The following is a 10341-nucleotide window of genomic DNA, read 5'->3' on the forward strand; positions in this document are numbered from 1 at the left end:
AACACAAACATGAAGTATGTTTTTTAACCTAGCATAGTCAGTGCAGTTCTAAGACATATGCCTGTGTGTGTGTGTGTGTGAGAGAGAGAGAGAGAGAGAGAGAGAGAGAGAGAGAGAGAGAGAGAGAAAGAGAGAGAGAGATAGAGAGAGATAGCAAGATGAAGGTTACTTGAAAAGTGGGTCTTTGCTGTGCCAAAGTTGGCAGGTAGCTATTTCTGCTGGTAAAAATCATTATTGGACCAATGGTAAAAGACATCAACAATGAAATAAAAGCAACAGAAATAAAAAAATCACTGAAGAGTCAAGTATTGATATTAACGTACACTAAACTATTCAAGCCTAGACACACACATATATATGTACAAGAAGCACACATACTTGCACAACACAATAAATAACAAACAGACGGATTATATGATAGACATTTCAATTACACTCCACACATCCCATTACACAGTACAAATATTCATAAATATTTAGTATATGTGCATTTATATAACGCTTAAAATATCACTATTGCTGATGCCATGTAGAAAGCACCCATTTACACTCTGTAAAATGGCTGGCATTAGGAAGGACACCCAGTCATAGAAATGATGTCAAAGTGATAGTATAGTTAGGCACAGTCTTCTGGCTTACAAGCTCTGGTCAAATCGTCCGACCATGTCAGTATAAAAAGCCAACATTAAATTATACTGATGATGATGATATCTGTCTCTGATTAAAATTGAAATGATTTTGGCATTATCTGAAGAAAAGTAAATTAGAAAGCCCATCCTTCACAACCATTGCCTTCTCCAGATGTATAGCAGAAGATATTTTTGAGAAAAAATGGAAAACGTGGGGTCCAAGCCTTTCCCAGGGACATCAGTGACTAAAGAAATGTAACATACAATTGGCAACTGCAACAAAGCAACACACTGCTTTGATGAGACCTTGTTTGCTATTCTACAATGGTCACCCAGAATGGTATTTTGTACTGGTGTTCCAATTTTAATCATTTAGCAATTAAACAAGCTATATCTGGCCCAAATATTCTACCTGCTTTATGTTCAAACTGGCCAGATCTGGCCTCTCACACTTACCCTATAATGTCATTCTAGAAATGATAATCACATCATAAATAAGTATTACATTTGACAGAGTAATCTGAGGGCTTAAATGTTAAACTGTATCGCATATTTCAGAATCATTTCTCTAGCTTATCAATAAACAAATGAATTAATTTGATTTCTAACAAAAATATCTAGACATAACCTTTTTTAAAGCTGTTTTCAGATAATCACCGTGAATTATTTACTTACAAGAGTACCCAAGCCATCAGTAACAATGGAGTTATAGTTGAAAAAATATACATGGTACAATTTGCTACTGAGAGTATGAGGATGAATATAAAAATGCAAAAATAACAGGAAAATAAGAAAATTATATTTATCAGCCCCAAATATTATAAAGGCTTGATTATTTTTAATATGTACAAAATATTGCAGTCAATGATTCACTCATTATTCTAGATTGTTATTTTCTATAATAAATGCTCTATCTAATTTCACAAATGTTGTACATGTATATATATTCAAAACTACCAAAATATATGCATAATTTACATTCGGGTACATGATCTTACAAACAGGTTACATACATTTTCTAAAGATTTTCAAGCAACAGCAGGTTTAGTTTGTGCAAAAGCTGCAGTTTTGCAATATATTTGGGCAAAAGCTAAAAATGTGCATAATAAGCATAATTATTCACATTTATTGCAAAGTTCAAGAACTTTATTTCTTGTATAAGGATGAGAAGGCACCAACTTTGGCTTTCTGAATTTTCAATCTATAATTTCAAATTATTTTGTTTTTCGTTGTTCGTGTGTTGATGTGCTTGTTTGATTGAAATAGATTTGATTGAAATAGATTTTCTTTGCAGCAAAAATACCAAAGGCACCAAAAGTGAAGTGGAAAACTTCCAAATTCTACTGTTGTCATAACAACTAGTGATGCATTTATATATATATATATATATATATATATATATATATATATATATACCATATTATATTATATTTATAATAAATATTATTAGGCTGTGTTATATAAAAAAAATTGTTAAAATATTTTGTGTATTGTAGAAGTATAACCAATTTATTGCTCATAAGTTTTAATGACAAAATCTTATATGAACCTCCAAGGGTCATGTGAACCCTGGATGAGAACCACTGCCCTAACATCTAATCACCAGACACATGTCACCTCCCTCAATACTACTCCCTTCCTCAGTTGAGGGGGTTTTGTCTTGCAAGTAACTTGGTAACCTTACTGCTGCTGGTGCCACATAAAAAGCACCCAGTACACTCTGTAAAGTAGTTGGTGATAGGAAGGGCATCTAGCTGTAGAAAACCATACCAAAACAGACAGCAGAGCTTTGTGCAGATGTCTGACCTACCAGTTCCTGTCAAACCATCCAACCCATGCCAGCATGGAAAATAGATGTTAAATGATAATAATAATGATGATGATGATGATGATGACAATATATATAATCTTTCTTGTCAGTTAATGTCCTCTTTTCATACTGGTATGGGTCAAATGGTTTGACAAGAGCTGTCGAGTCAGAAGATTATGCCAAGCTTTACTGCTGCTTAGGTATAGTTTCTATGGCTAGATGCCCTTCCTAATACCAATACTTTACAGAATGTACTGGGTGCTTTTTACATAGCACACCGACTTCAGTGACTTCACCAAATAACTTGCCAGACAAAACCCCTCAACTGAGGGGTAATAGTATGTGTTAATATTTAAGAGTCTGTGATATTTTCTCTTCTCCCATCCTCATTCACTTTCACATCTCTCCTTTCTTCCTAGGTCAAATGGTTAGGTGTTACTCACAAAAAAAAAAAAGTATGTATACAAATACACTTAGCATATTATATATATTTATTTTCATTTTGCACTACTTTTTTTAATCGCAATTTCATCTCATGTAATAATCTCAGTCAAATGTCATCAATCAAACAAGAATCAAAATCTGAATAAGTCTTTAAAATAATCTGATCTTGAGATGTTAGGCTTATCACTTAACTTTTAATATCAATTTAGAAAAGCAATGTGCTTTCCTATTATTCTATTTCTGATAAATAAATAAAATACATAAGCCAGGAACAACAAATAAAAAATATCTGAAATGTCATAATTTTTTTTCATTTGTTGTTTATTTTTAGTGTAAATGCATTTAAAAACAAAACAAAAACATGAGATTTTTATCCTGTTTCAAAATAAAACAGAAATGAACTAGTTTTAGTCTAAAATATATCCGGCATGAAGTTATTTCTGCAGACTATTTACTGCTTCAATTGAAATGGTTATTTATTATTTCGTTCTTTTTTTTTTTTCACATAATTATTTCAACTAAAAGTTACTAAACTCTTCAAAAAAATATGTCTTTTGTGCTATCTTTTTGCTGGTACATTATGCAGCAAATATGCATCATGGTGATAGAAATATTTAACATAGCAGCTTGCTCTAAATAGCAGCAACTTTTAATATTATTTTATGACTTTGAGGAAAAAAAAGAAATATTATAACAAAATTTATAATTCATGTTTAAAGAAATTTTTAAATAGTTTGAATTCATCACAGGCAAATTGCAAAATAGGTTAACTTTTTTAGCTTAAGTATGTATGCGAGTGCGTGCACACACACACAAACACACACATATATATATATATTTATATGTATATGCATATAAATTTATGTATATGTGTATGCATGTATACACACATAAACATGTTTAAATATATATATACACACGATACATATATACACACATATACATATACACACATACATACATACACACATGCACATACACACACACACATACACACACACACACACGTACATATACAGGTCAATAAAAATGTCGCCAAATTGATATAAAGGTGACTGTTTAGTAAATGTGTTTACTTTATCTTTGCACCATTCTCCTCCTGAGTCAATCATAAATATTTAGGTTGGAGATTCCTTCACAATTTCAGGCCATTAACAGCGGAACTATTTTCTACATGTGTTTGTGTGCTTGTGAGTGTGCATGTGTAAGTGTTTTCTTTATCTAATGGTACCACTGTGATACAACTAAAACTTCAACACAATGTAACGAACTTTTCTTCTCAAATAACTTGGAGTTTTCTGAAATAATTCCAGGTCAACATTTAATTTACATATACATACACAGATATATGCATAGACACATGTATAGATGAATATTCAAAATTCACACCCACAAACATATTGATAAAGTTAGTAACTATGGTGGTGTACCTAGAGGTTCCACTGCCCAGGGCAGCCCATCAGCTTCACAGCCTACTTCATGACAAACATGATACATCTAAAAACTGCTGTCCAAGGTGGAGTACCTCATGTTTCTCCCTTTTACATATACAAGTGAATAATATATTAACATTTCTGAACACAAAAACACACACACACACACAATTGCTGTTACTAAATAAACAAATAATCTTAGTAGAAGGAAGAGGAGGAAATGTGTCCATGACCTTTGAAGGCCCACCCAGACTGGTGAGAATGACAGGGACTGATAAACAGCAACAAATGTTATCAACAACTGCAGTGAAACCCACCAAAGTCACCCAAGTACCAAGTGTAGGTGCTGAATTGAGCAGAGAGTTATTAGATATAGCACCATAAATGCAGGCATGGCTTCCCAACCACATGGTTCTAGGTTCAGTCTCACAACCCCAAGTCAACTAAAGCCCTGTGAGTGGATTTGGTAGATGGAAAATGAAAGAAGCTAGTTGTGTGTATCTTTATGTTTGTCCTCCACCTCTGCTTGAAACTGGTGTTGGTTTGTTTACATTCTTGTAACTTAGCATGTTCAGCAAAACGAGACCATTAAAAAGTATAGGCAGCATGGTCCCAGTCCAACGACTGAAACAAATAAAATACGAAAGATATAAACTACCAAAAATTGAATTAATGATGTAGCTACTACACAATAGTTCAATTTTCTAGAAATAGCAGTTAAATCACCCTCAAATAAAGAAGCATATATTGTGCAATGTAGTCTCCGATCTGCTCAGCCAGGACTGAAGAGGGAGTAAACAGGCAATAATGCAATTGGCATAGTCTGAGAGAACCTCTACATGGTTGCTCAAGCTGTCAAGGGCAGCAATCAAATCTCTCTCAAATCACCACTTTTAACATCTTTAAAAAAAATGAAATAATGTCTGAAAATAAGACAAGATTGTCACAGCTGGACTACCTTTGACAATAGGCCTGCTTGTCCTTGGGGGTTAATTGATAACACCAACACCACACACACACACACAATTACCTAAAAAGACCTTGACCCGAAACTGCAAATGAAACTAGGATTTATAAATCCTTGAGTTACAATTATCACTTACTTAAGATTATATATATATATATATATATATATATATATATATATATATAATTGATCCATAGAGTAGATTACATTCAATTAAGTGGTGGTGATGGTCGGCACTAATACAGTAGCTACTTGACCTGAAAGCAATGGCAAGAGTTTCATTGTCACAGATACTCAATTTCTCATTGAACTCTCAGTCCATATCATTAAATCCAGTCTTCATGGAGACAATGTTTTCTACACTAACTATTGTTTGCCTAATTCTTTACTGATTCGCTATAGTTTCACACAGTGTAAAAATTTCTGTTTAAGTTCATTTTTAATTGTTATTGGACTATGCACATGGATGAAGCCAAGTTAAAGGAGACATGTTATAGTGTTAGCTAACTAACTAGATTGTATATGTTTTGGTATAAATTTTTATGCTACTTATTTTGTTAACCCTTCAACATTTAAACAGGCCATATCTGACCCAAATATGCTACTTGTTTTATGTTCTAACTAGCCAGATCCAGCCTATCATACTCATCCTTCAATGCCATTATAGAATATACAATCAAAATTTCAAAGCAACAAATTAATGCAGGATTAATTAAAAACAGTATGAATGAAAAAGCATTACATTTGACAGAATAATCTGAATGCTAAAGGGTTAACCTATAATTGAGGTGGTTGTTGTTTAACCCTAGGTTAGGCATGATAAAAGTAGGCTTATGATCAAAGGCATTCCAGTCTTGACCAAGTTACACCTTCTACCCACTAGATATAGTGTCTTATGAGTTCTTCATTTTCTAAATGGTTGAGGTATGATTTAACCCTTTAGTGTTTAAACCGGCCATATCCGGCCCAAATATTCTACATGTTTTATAATTGAACTAGCCACATCTAGCCTCTCACACCAAACCCACATTGACATTCTAAAAATAAATAATCACATCATTGAGATTTCAAAGCAATGAGATAATGCATAATTAATTCAAAACAATTTGAGTGAAAAGGCATTACATTTAACAGAGTAATCTGAACATTAAAGGGTTAAAGAATATTAGCCAGCTATTTCAAGGAAGTTGAATGAATGTGTAGACATCTCTTGGCTGTATTCATTATCCAGTAACTTATAATTGGCAATGCAGTTGAGGAATTATTGCTGTTATTATTATCATCATCATTATTATTAATATTATTCAAGGCAGTGGGCTGGCAGTCATTAGCATGCTGGACAAAATGCTTAGTGTGATTTCATCCATTTTCATGTTCTGAGTTCAAATTCTGGTCAGGTCGACTTTGCCTTTCATCCTTTCAGAGTGATGAAATAAGTTACCAAATGAGCACTGGAGTCGATGTAATCAACTTATTCCTTCCCCTAAAACTAGCACCCCTCCCATTAAAATTTCAGGACTTGTACCTATAGTAGAAAGAATTATCATCGTTTTGCGTCTACATCAAATCTTTCAATCATTTCTCAAATCATCCAATCAATTAGAGATATGTGAATCTGGGATTGTTGTTTATGTGGCTAAAAATATTCTCAAAGCACTGAAAATACTGTTAGCACAATTGTTAGAGATTTTCTAATGGAAGTGGTGATGTGAAGACTTGTACTGTGACTCCTGGTACTTGGTAACACTATTAAATAGAAACATCCTGGCATACAAACACGATGTAACCATACAATGTATCTAGGTCATCCCTCAGGATGCCCCAAACACGTGGATTCATAGGGGTTTTGGTTGCACATACTATAAGAGTCACAGGGCACTGCTCCATGTGGTCCCACAGTTTCCTAGGGTCTCATCCGTTGTCTTGTATTCAAGATCCTTTGCATGACATCCTGTTAGTTCAAAACCACGAATCTGATCTGGTAGGTCCTGCCAATAACTAAATTCACATCCTGCTGCCAATGCTTTGATTAATTGTCATTGAGGTTTACTCCTCTAATGGTTAAGGTTTTGTCTGTATCCTACCCTTTGACCCCTTCACAATTCAGGTATGGTGTAAAATAAATGACTTATTCTTCAAATTAGAGAAATCAACACCTTTCTCACCAGATTATATAGAATATTGATAAGAATTTATTCTTTGCATAGACATTCTGACAAAAGTTGTGATGTAAATGCTTTTGCTGTGACTATCCTCAAGCAATGTTTCATGATATGTACATTAATAGAGATGTGAAGTAAGATGTATCAATTCCAAATTATTTGAGTGTTGAATGTCTGAATGTTTTTATGTGTTTGTTACAAATAACAAGCTTTCTGGATGACAGTTACAGTGGCATAAAGAGTTGGTTTTGACATATTTAGGTCTGTGAGAATTAATAAGACACAAAATTTCATGGACTGCGAGGCCAGTGGTTCTCAACCGGGGTCCATATGGTCTCTGAGGGTCCATATAAGATTTTGCAGGGTTCATGCAACAAAATAGTAAATTGGGAATCCACAATGGTATTTTAAGGGACCTTGAACATTTTTTGCTTTAGATGTATATATTTGTACGTATTACAAGAAACAACATTTTTTCTCTAACATTATACAACTTACACAAGTTAATATATAAAAAACAAAATCGGAATTTTGAAAGAAGTATCTATAAAACTAGTTTTTAAACATCAAATGGTGATGGGGGTCCACCAGAATGAAAAAGTAATCAAAGGGGACCATAGATAAAAAATGGTTGAGGACCCTGGTGTTGGCCGAAGCAGACACTTAAGGAATAATGCCTGCATATACTTAGAAGGTATTTTGACTCTGAGGATATTGTTTCATGAATTTTAAATGGAAACAGTTTTTAGGCAGAATGACGAGACATTGTCAGACAGCAATAGGCTAATGAAGCTGAAGTATGCAGATTACATGGCGTCTTGTTTTTGACCAGTTGCTTTGTTAGCATATATCAGATGCCTTGTGCTAGAGTTTTCTTTTCTTCCAATTTTTTGAGTATTATGTTCTTGTTATTTGGTTCTTGGTGGAGGCGCAATAGCCCAGTGGTAAGGGCAGCGGACTCGCGGTCATAGGATCACGGTATCGATTCTCAGACCGGGCGTTGTGAGTGTTTATTGAGCGAAAACACCTAAAACTCCACGAGGCTCCGGCAGGGGATGGTGGCGAACCCTGCTGTACTCTTCCACCACAACTTTCTCTCACTCTTACTTCCTGCTTCTGTTGTGCCTGTAATTCAAAGGGTCAGCCTTGTCACACTGTGTCACACTGTATCCCCGAGAACTACGTTAAGGGTACACGTGTCTGTGGAGTGCTCAGCCACTTGCACGTTAATTTAACGAGCAAGCTGTTCCATTGATCGGATCAACTGGAATCCTCAACGTTGTAAGCGACGGAGTGCCAACAACAACAACAATTTGGCTCTTGGTTAGTCTTAATTGAACAAACCAATACTAACTTATAAGCATTGTGGAATTAAGGTGTTATTGACATAATTTTATTTCACTAATTTCAGTTTGAGTAGATCTTTGAAACCAAGAAGATGAACAAAGCAAGCATTTAAACTATAATTGTAATTTATACTGTGAGCATTCCAGCTAGAAATTTATGATGTAATATCTATTTTAAAGTAGTATAAACCAAAGTGAGGTTCATGCCCACTGGCAGGGTGTGGCAATATTTTGGTGGGTTTTGGTTACTTCATAATGAAACATGAGTAAGTAACAAGTGAATAAAACTTACAATAAAATTGTACTTTTTGAATATATAGGCGCAGGCACGACTGCGTGGTAAAAAGTTTGCTTCCCAACCACATGGTCCTGAGTTCAGTCCCATTGCATGGTTCAGTCCCATTGCATGGTTCAGTCCCACTGCATGGCAAGTGTCTTCTATTATTGCCTTGGGCCGACCAAAGTCTTGTGAGTGGATTTAGTAGGTGGAAACTGAAAGAAGCCTGTTGTGTGAGTGTATACATACATATATACATATATGTGTGTATTTATGTGTGTGTGTATGTGTCAATGTTTGTCCCTTCACCATTGCCTGACAACCAATGCTGGTGTTTTTGTGCCCCCAAAACTTAGTGGTTCAGCAAAAGTGACTGATAGAATAAGTGCTAGGTTTACAAGGAATAAGTCCTGGGGTCAATTTCTTTGACTAAAACCCTTTAAGATGGTGCTCCAGCATGATTGAAGCAAGTAAAAGAATAAAAGAACATACTATACACTTTGTGCATTCATGGTTGGAAGAACATTTTTTGGAAAACTGAAGTGGGATAAAAAAGGTTAGAAAACACTGTTTTAAAGACAGCACTGTAACTTAACAGTTCAGCAAAAAGAGACTGATTAAGTTCCAGACTTTAAAAAAATTAAGTACTGGGGGTCAATTTCTTTGATTGAATCCTTTAAGGCTGTGTCCACCTTCGCCATAGTCCAAAGACTGAAGCAAGCAAAAGATAAAAGATATGATCCTTTGCCTTCAGCAGGTCAAATAGTCTAACACTCCATAAATGAATAAATTACCAGTTTGGTACCAGGGTTAATTAACCCATTAGCATTTAAACTGGTCATGTCCAGCAAAAATATTCTACCTGTTTTTGGTACAAACTGGTCAGATCCAGCCTCTCACACCTACTCTAAAAATAAGCAATCACAGCAGAGAAATTTTCAAGGCTACAACACAATATATGATTACAGTTCTATATTTAAGAGACAAGGAATTATGTACATTATTTACAATTGACGGATATTTGTCCTTATCTTGTTTGTTGTTAACATGTTTCGGCTGATATACCCTCCAGCCTTCATCAGGTGCCTTGGGGAAATTTCAAACCTGGGTTCTCATTCCTAAGGTATTTTTCGATGTTGTTGTTATTATTATTATTATTATTATTATTATTATTATTATTATTATTATTATTATTCAGGTCATTGCCTGGAATCAAACTCAGAATCTTGGGGTTAGTAGCCCACATTCTTAACCACTATGTGCCATATGCCCA

At 34.6% G+C, this 10341-nt stretch overlaps 1 protein-coding gene across 3 annotated transcripts in view; it reads right to left on the minus strand.

Moving 5' to 3' along the window:
- The window catches only part of LOC106868416 (uncharacterized), a 257787-nt gene that overhangs the window by 140271 nt on the left and 107175 nt on the right, over positions 1–10341 (minus strand). The gene's annotated exons all lie outside the window — the stretch shown is intronic.

The sequence above is a fragment of the Octopus bimaculoides genome, chromosome 3, assembly GCF_001194135.2.
Source record: "Octopus bimaculoides isolate UCB-OBI-ISO-001 chromosome 3, ASM119413v2, whole genome shotgun sequence".
Taxonomy (NCBI): domain Eukaryota; kingdom Metazoa; phylum Mollusca; class Cephalopoda; order Octopoda; family Octopodidae; genus Octopus; species Octopus bimaculoides.